Genomic DNA, 9,234 nt, shown 5'->3' on the forward strand with positions numbered 1-9,234 from the left:
TCAGCCCATCAGACTCAGCTTTACTCAAGTATATTATATTTTCTTTTTATCGCTGCAGACTGAGGAAGATCCTAAAACACACCAGCAAACCGTAAAACAGACAACAGTTTATAGATGTTTTTCAGTGGCAGTAGAACTATGACTAAACTTTTGCGTGAAACTTGTTTACTTTTTTTTAAATACTTTTATTACTTGTGGAAAAATCTTGAAACAATTTTAAATAAGTATAAAGAATGGCATTGGTTTAGTACATTTAATTTTTGTTTAACGTTATTAATACAAATAGTGTAATGTTGTTCAATTAGCATGTGTTTGTGTTTTGCTTTGGTACCGAAATTAGTACAGAGAACCATGGATTTTCACTGGTATTGGTATCGAATACTGAAATTTTTGTACCGTGACAACACTAACCTGTACAACAAACTGTTTAAAACATGTATTCATCCACTCAATTTTGGAGAGCTCTCGGAGCAACTAAAAAAAACTACAATGCTCCGACTTTCAAAAAATCCACTACTCACACCAGTCAAAAATCATGCCACTCCACTCCGCTCACTCTGCCAGGAACAGAAGAACAAATGAAAATCTTTTGTAAAAAATGCCCCTCTGGATATATTCTAAACAGGAATTTTTATCAAGTCTTTTTAAATTTGGACAAAAACATCACCCAATCTGTAGCAATGAAAATCACCAACATGCTTAAAAACTCTGTAAATAAATGTTATTGCACTTATTTTCAAATAATTTATTTTAAAATTTGATTTCACTGTCATTTAATTTTTTTATCAATTTAATGGATCACTGAATTAAAGTAATTTCTTAAAAAAAAAAAAAAAAAAAAAAAAGACCCCATAAATTTGAATGCTACAATAGTCAGTGAGGACAATTAGACTATGTTTTATTAGATGGGGGCGGTGAGGGATCTGAATAATTGGGGGGGGGGGGGGGGGTGTTGGCCCAAAAAAGGTTGAGAACCACTGATTTAATACATGGATCCTATATGACCTATACAGTGGCAGTCACACTGCCTATTACTGTCACTATCCTATTACGTTCCCTTTATCTCTTTCACCATGTTTCCAACACAATACCCAGCTGCAGAGACAGGCATGCATGTAGCAAACACCAGTTTAGAACAAAGGGGATTATCTTAAAAATAAAAACACACCATAATGGCCTGTGAGAGCCCTTCATTTATCATAAAGACAAGAGATAAAAGGGGATAAAAAATAGCTCCTTGGCAGACCCCTGTCACTGTTTTTAGTGGTATAAATGCATCCGAGACAGAAAAAGATACGTATTTCATAAAATGTTTATAGGTGGTCTAGCAGGTGAAGAAGAAGCAATTGAGTTTTGTGCTTTGTAAACACAATGAAAATCAGTTTATTGGAAAAGTCAATTTTTTTTTGATCTGTCTGTTGTTTGTTTTGAAGTTGCACCGATCTGTTGATGAACTGTCACAGCACAGAACTGGTAAAGCCAGTTGTGCCACGGCCCAACCCACATCAAATGCGTCAAATCTGAGTCATTGTGGAAAAAGCAACTATCAGTAAAATTGTATTAAATAGCCTATTTATTTATTTTTAGCCTAGCCAAGATTTAAGTTTTGAAAAAATAAAAATAAATAAAATAAAAGCTTTTTTGCCGTTTTACATAAAGAAAAGTCTTTCATTTTAAATCATCTAATTAGTTTGTAAGTGAATTCAGTCTTATGGGATTGATTTCCCCTGCATTCTGTTCAAAAAGTTATAGAATGAATAATTTTGGTAATACCCCACCAGCAGACAATAAACATAATACCTGGCGAAAATTGGAATAGTCAGATTGCATCTTCCCTATCTAATACAAAAAAAAACAAAGTGATTTTGTGACATTCATATATTTAGTGCTTTGGTGCTCACATATAAACTTAGCTGTTATTTACTGTAGTTTTGCCTACTTTTCTTGGTGATAAAGGCTTTGCTTCAAAAGGCCTTTAGTTCAACAGCAAAAGGGGCCCTTGCTGGCCCCGTCTGAACAAGTCACTGAAGCCAGTCTATATATAACATCCATGTCCTCACATTGTGTTGGCAAAAGTAGCCTACAGTCAATACTTTATACAAACATGTTTTAAAGTGTTGAACATAATAGCTATTCAAAGAAATTTCTGTTGAGCATTTAGATATTCCACAGAGAAGTTCCACAGAGTCCACACAGAGAGGAAGCCATCCTGCTTTATCTTTTACACTTCCTAACATAAAATCCTTCAAAGTGACACATATTTTGAGAAGCTGAAGTGAATGTGGACCGGATCCTGTGCAACAGGTTAGGGGTGCGGTTCTCATAGTGAAATGTCAGGTGAGTCCTCAGAAAAGAACTAAATGTCTTTCAGAGGTGCCAAAGGCTGTACTTAATTACTTTGCCACACACATACACAATAAAAAAAAAAAAAGGTGAAATGCACACCCCCGCTTTTAAGAGACATTAACTGGTTCTGATGGTCTCTCTCCTTAGATAATTATTATATTTTAACTGTACATTCCAAAACAGTCCACAGCGTGAAATAAAAATCTAAAAATGAAGAAAGGTATACAATATGCAGCATACACTACAGCATGGTGTAAACTAATTGTGGGTGCAGCTCAACCTTTGAATACACGTTATCATTTCGATTCTCTTCTATTTATTACTCACATCGGTTCTACCATAAATCATTAGCAGGACAAAAATATTATATTTTATTTACACGCCTACCTTTATTTTACCAAAAAAGTGGGGATGGCTGGTACGTGAAGTGAAGAGAAACATTGCACATTGAGGACCTCTGCTGTATTTAGGCTATGCTTACCTATTGAAAGCTTATGTAACCAAGCCAAATTCCCTCTGTATATAATATAATTATTTTATATTTAAATGAATTATTTTTCAACTCGATTATGTTAGATCCTTATATTTAAAGGGGCTGTGATGTTAGCCATACATTAATGTATGAATGTACCAGAGCTTAACTCAGAAACGTTCCACTTGTACGTGAACAATAGAACCAAATGCCGATTGTTTTCAATGCTGTACGTGTTGTTTTCAGGTCTGTCTGTTAAATTGTTCACAAAGAAGTCAGGCACCACTACAAAATGGCTCCATTTAGTGTATTGGAAATGGAGTGTTAGTTTGTGTTGAAGATGTTTTATCAATCATTATAATAACCATTCTGTCTTTGCTAGAGCGTTTATCAGACAGTAAGGACTGGTATGATGGGCCCAAATGAATTTTGCAACATATTAAAGCTGTAAAGCTCTGTATTTGTATACCAACAATTATGGTTTAGGCTACAAATAATGTTCTCATATTGATATTCAATTGTTTTATTAAATTATAGTTTTTAACTACAGTCTTAAAAGATGAATTGTGGATTCGTACATAAATATGTCATCAGAGTGCAATATGTTATATTAGATAAAGTACATTAAGTTTGAATAAAGAAGTGATCAACACATTTTATATTTTTCCCATAACATTAAATACATACTACCAAATTAATCTTTCATTTAGAAAACAAGATTCTCATTACTTTACATAACAGTTTTTAAATAAATAAAATCATTCCTTAAATAGAAGTTGTTGTTTTTTAAAATCACAGTTGCATCACATTTAGAGAGGTCTGTATGCCCAGCAATACAGGAAAATTAATATTTTAAGCATCAAAGTCTGTTCTTGAAAATCTCTAGAAGATGCTGTTTCGAGTTGTGTACTGTACATTGTATGACCGTCTTCTGTGCCAACGTCTCCTGATTGCTCCACAGCAACCACACAGCAAACACTGAACACAGAAACAGACAAAGTGAGAGTTAGCATCATGGAAGGGAATTTTATACAGTAAAAAACATTTTGAATCAGCTGTACATTATAAACATTATATATAATTTATAATGATAGAATATAAAGGCAAATTTAAGTCTATTGTTTAGACAAAAGAGTAACACTTGTATGTTGTCATTAATCAATTTACTTCCAATGCACGTATTTGACAATCAATCATCAAAATACTTACGCAAAGAAGAATCCAGCAAGGTACGAGCCCAATGACAATAGCGCAGGGGACAATGATAGCCACACCCATGCTGCGTTTGTACTATTGTTTAAGATTGCAGTGGTCAGGACTGTGGGGTAATAGGTGGTTGGAGCGGCTGGTGGTAGTAGGTCCAAGCAAAGTAAAAGACCAAGCCGGAAGCTGCCGATGTCACTGTCTGTGAAAACATACTCTACGTTGGCCTCAATCACGGTGGAGTTTCCCCTGTGAAGAAAATGTACAATGAGAAATTAAGCAAAATAAATAAACTGATCTTTCCTTCCCTCACCCAAAACTACTCAATGATGAAAGCAGATCTCTTGAAATCAATAAAACACTGCTTAAAAAAAAAAATACTGAGCCAGAACTTACTTGAAAACGATTTGATTGAAATTAAAGTTAGTAGTTGTTGTTTTATTCAGGATCGTGGACACCTGAAAAGCAGAAATACATTTTTATTGATTAATTTGTTTATGGAAATAAAGCAATTTCACTAGTTTCAATTTCTCAGTATCTGTAACTCACAAATGAATTTATATATTTCTGGATCTCTGTGTAGGTCTCATTCCTGAATTCAACTTTTTCAGACATGGACACATTGCTGATTTCAAATCCAAAGTTCAGGGGGAGAGAAGGAGTTATCATCAATTTCTTTAGGGAAAAAATAAATAAATAAACAAAACAGCAATTAGTCGTGGGGAGGTTATATGTGGATTATAAAATTTCACTCATCCATTCAGGGATTACTGATTTAAACATTTTCCTTCAAAGGAAAAGCTTACTACATAATGTACACCATTTACATTCAAATGTTATGTGCACAAAAAAAAAAAAAAAAAAAACTCACTTGTATAGGTGACATTCACAAAGTTCACATTCTCAGTCGGAAGTTTTGTTGTGAGGGATCGTTTAATTCTCAGTTTCATTCCACTCAACAGGGTGTTAGCCACATTTACCAACGTTACTCTCACTTGGGGATAGTACCCCGTGTTTTTAAAAACAAGGCGGATGTATATGATCACCTTCCCAAGCCTGCAAAATATGGTACACTTTATTTATTTGGAAGATTTATTCCAAGTTACCATCTATTTTCAAAAGATGTAATACAGAGGAATGCAAAAAGAAAATAAAATTACTGCTCTTACAATGTTGGCGGAGAAGTTGTGCTTGTTGTCAGAGCACTGGCTGTCGTTAAGACTGTAAAAGAAAGTAATGATTAGTGGAGAATAATCGTGCTTTAAATTAAAGTATTCAGTGCTTATGGAGCATATAAAATGTGGCATTGCATGTGTGGATGTAAAGGTAATACCTTCCTTAGCACTGAATATTTCCTTGACAAAGGTTGCTGTTTGTGTTCAAGTCACTTTGTGAGAAAACATACTGCACACTGGCCAGAATCACTGTGCTATTATCACTGTGTGGAGATTCAAATGTGCAAGATGAGGAACAGAAGTAGCTGTCTAAAAACCACATCTCCTCATACTAAAAACTAATCAATGTTAAAAGCAGATTTGGTACAATCATTAAGACATTTCTTCAGGTTCAGAACTTACTCAAATTTAACGTTTTGCAGATCAAACTGAGAAGCTGAGGGATCCTTTAGGATGTCGACAAGCTGGAGAGTGGAGTAAAAAATACAGAGATTAATGTGTTTATTAATGTTAAAGTTAATGTAATTAGAATAAGGGATATTCATTTTCACAGGAAGCTTTTTAGGGAAACCATTAAATCAAAGTGTCTCAGTCTTACCAATGTATTTATAGTGCTTTTGATTGAAGTTTTGGTTTCATTCCTTAGTTCACGTTTCTCAGACATGGATATATTACTGATTTCAAATTCGAATGTGAGAGCATAGGAGGTCTCATTAAGTTCTTAAAACACAAAACAAAAAAATATTAGTTGTGTGGTTAGATGTGAGTGATAAAATGTTCTTTAAATGCAAGCTACTACAGGATCTACACAATAAACATAATTTGCATCCAAATGAGATATTCAGAACAAAAAGGTGCTTAGAGAGGAGAGAAAAACTCACTTGTATAGGCGATATCCACAAGGCTAGTAGCCTGGGTTGGTGTTTTGCGTCTACTTTAGTTCTGTAACGTGGTTGAGCGTTGAGGTAGAGTTGGGCCAAGTTTAGAATGTAATCCTTACTAGGTACTGGGCCCAGTGTGTGTGAAACACCAATAGGATTTTTATATAAGCCTTTCCCAACCTACCAAAGATGATGAAATAACAGGAATGTAAAGACAGATTCAGAAAATAACTGGCTTTTACAAAATGACACTGGAATCATGGCTCTTACAATGTTGGCGGAGAAGTTGTGCTTGTTGTCAGAGCACTGGCTGTCGTTAAGACTGTAAAACAAAGTAATGATTAGTGGAGAATAATCGTGCTTTAAATTAAAGTATTCAGTGCTTATGGAGCATATAAAATGTGGCATTGCATGTGTGGAATGTAAAGGTAATACCTCCTTAGCACTGAATATTTCCTTGAACAAAGGTGCTGTTTTGTGTCAAGTCACTTTGTGAGAAAACATACTGCACACTGGCCAGAATCACTGTGCTATTATCACTGTGTGGAGATTCAAATGTGCAAAATGAGGAACAGAAGTAGCTGTCCTAAAAAAAAAACCACATCTCCTCATACTTAAAAACTTATCAATGTTAAAAGCAGATTTGGTACAATCATTAAGACATTTCTTCAGGTCCAGAACTTACTCGAATTTTTTAACGTTTGGCAGATCAAACTGAGAAGCTGAGGGATCCTTTAGGATGTCGACAAGCTGGGGAGTGGAGTAAAAAATACAGAGATTAAATGTGTTTATTAATGTTAAAGTTAATGTTACATTAGAATAAGGGATATTCATTTCCACAGGAAGCTTTTTAGGGAAAACCATTAAATCAAAGTGTCTCAATCTTACCAAATGTATTTATAGTGCTTTTGATTGAAGTTTTGGTTTTTTCATTCCTTAGTTCACGTTTTCTCAGAACATGGATATATTACTGATTTCAAATTCGAGATATGTGAGAGCATAGGAGGTCCTCATTAAGTTCTTCTCCTTGTAAACACAAAACAAAATAATTATTAGTTGTGTGGTTCATATGTGAGTTTGATAAAATGTTCTTTTAAATGCAAGATCTACTACAGTTCTACACACCTATAAACATAATTTGCATCCAAATGAGATATTCAGAACAAAAAAGGTGCTTAGAGAGGAGAGAAAAACTCACTTGTATAGGCGATATCCACAAGGCTAGTAGCCTGGGTTGGGTGTTGCGTCTACTTTAGTTCTGTACGACGTGGGTTGAGCGTGAGAGTTTGGCCGAGTCATATACTTTTAGAATGTTAATCCTTACTAGGTACTGCGGCCCTCGATGCAGGTGTGTGAAACACATTGCAATAGGGATTTTTTTATATAAACCTTTCCCAACCTACCAAAGATGATGAAAATACACAGAATGTAAAGACCAGATTCAGAAAATAACTGGCTTTTTTGTTAAAATGACACTGGGAATCATGGCTCTTACAACAATGTTGGCGGAAGAAAGAAGTTGTGCTTGTTGTCAGAGCACTGGCTGTCGGTAAGAGACGATGTAAAACAAAATTAATGATTAGGGGAGAATAACGGCTGTAAATTAAAAGTAGTTCCAGTGGCTTATGGAGATATAACTGTGGGCATCGCAATGTGTGTGATTGTCAAAGGTTGACTACCTTAACCTGCTATAGCATGCACAATTTCGCCTGACCAAGGTGCTGTTTGTGTTCAGTCAACACACTTTGGGACGGAAAGTTGTACTCAACACTGGCCAGAAAATACACTCCTCATCTGCTAGATATATCACTGTGTGGATTATTCAAATGTTGCAATGAGGAACAGAAGTAGCTGCACATAAAAACCAGAACCTATCTAAAACGATTTCACTTGTGTTAAAAGCAGATTGGGACAAATCAATAAGACATTTCTTCAGGTTCAGAAACATACTCGAATTATACCGTTTTGCAGATCAACCTGAGATTTAGCTGAGGGGTCCTTAGGTGTCGACAACGCTGAGCTGCTGGAGTCACAACCCAGACAGAGATTCAATGTGTTATGTAAAAATTAATGTTAATGTAATTAGCACTGAACTTGATCTTCATTTTCACAGGAGAAGCTGTTTTTTCGGGAACACCCCTGGGAGTAAAGATTTGCAGCATGTCTACAATCTTCCAATGTCTTCTGTGCTTTGACTGACGTTTTGGTTCATTCCTTAGTATCAAGTTTCTCCGACATGGCTATATTCCTGATTTCAAATTCGAATAGTGGCGACATGAGAAGCAGGTCTCTTACAGTTCTTAACACCACCAACACAATGTACCTTATGTTTGGGGTTAACTGTGAGTGATCCAGTTCGCTTTGAGAATGACGACCGACTCAGACATACTACAAGTTTACAATAACCCATACTTTGCCTCCTTCGTAGTGCTGATCTCGCAGCACAAAACGGGCTTCTAGACCGAAAATTGAGAACACTCATGCCTCATGAGCGATATCCACAAGGCTCGTAAGCCAGTTGGTTCACCTGTTGCCGTGTCGTAATGACGGAGAGTGTCTGATAACGTGGGATGAGCGACGTCGAGTTGGCACACTAAGTTTAGCTGTAGATCGGGATTGACTCAGGTACGGGGCCAGTGTGTGAAACCCCAATACTGAGTTGATAAACGCCGTTCCAAATACAACCTCTACCAAAGCTGAATGCCATCCCCAGGAATGATTAACGCAGATTCCAAAAAAAATGGCTTTTACAAAAAATGACACTTTTGGACAAATCCGGCGCTTTCTCTACCTGGTTTGAACAAGTGAGAGAAGCAAGTTAGCTCTTAGGACAGGAGCAATGGCTCACAAGTGAGATTTGAACTGGGTTAAAACAAGACGTAATGTATTAGTGGAGAAAATCGTGCCTTTCTCCAATTAAAGTATTGTTGTAGTGGCTTTATGGGAAGACATATAACTCATGTAGGCATTGACCTCATGTGTTGGATGTAAAGGTTAAGTACCTTCCTTAGCACTGCATATTTCCTTGACAAAGGTGCGGTTGTGTTCAAGTCACTTGGTGAGAACAAACATTAGCTGCACACTGGCCAGAAGCCCTGTGATATTGTATATCACTAGAACAATCGTGGACGATTCCCAATTGCACAAATGAGGAACG

General features: G+C 36.0%; 3 long non-coding RNA genes and 1 pseudogene across 4 annotated transcripts; all 4 read right to left on the bottom strand.

The window, feature by feature from the left end:
* LOC122135924 overlaps positions 1-9,234 on the bottom strand; it is a 140,364-nt pseudogene that overhangs the window by 72,128 nt on the left and 59,002 nt on the right.
* On the bottom strand, positions 3,608-4,103 carry LOC122135927. Its single transcript, XR_006153784.1, has 2 exons — positions 4,028-4,103; positions 3,608-3,796 (listed from the first exon to the last, which is right to left on the bottom strand). It is a non-coding gene; the product is annotated as an uncharacterized LOC122135927 (long non-coding RNA).
* On the bottom strand, positions 4,204-4,669 carry LOC122135926. Its single transcript, XR_006153783.1, has 3 exons — positions 4,571-4,669; positions 4,418-4,479; positions 4,204-4,270 (listed from the first exon to the last, which is right to left on the bottom strand). It is a non-coding gene; the product is annotated as an uncharacterized LOC122135926 (long non-coding RNA).
* Positions 4,991-7,297, bottom strand: LOC122135925. 2 transcript variants are annotated; one of them, XR_006153782.1, is made up of 6 exons: positions 7,276-7,297; positions 5,795-5,916; positions 5,599-5,660; positions 5,355-5,459; positions 5,191-5,242; positions 4,991-5,077 (listed from the first exon to the last, which is right to left on the bottom strand). It is a non-coding gene; the product is annotated as an uncharacterized LOC122135925 (long non-coding RNA). The 2 variants fall into 2 exon arrangements; XR_006153781.1 differs by lacking the exon at positions 7,276-7,297 and adding an exon at positions 6,078-6,121.

This window comes from Cyprinus carpio, chromosome B1 (genome assembly GCF_018340385.1).
Source record: "Cyprinus carpio isolate SPL01 chromosome B1, ASM1834038v1, whole genome shotgun sequence".
NCBI lineage: Eukaryota > Metazoa > Chordata > Actinopteri > Cypriniformes > Cyprinidae > Cyprinus > Cyprinus carpio.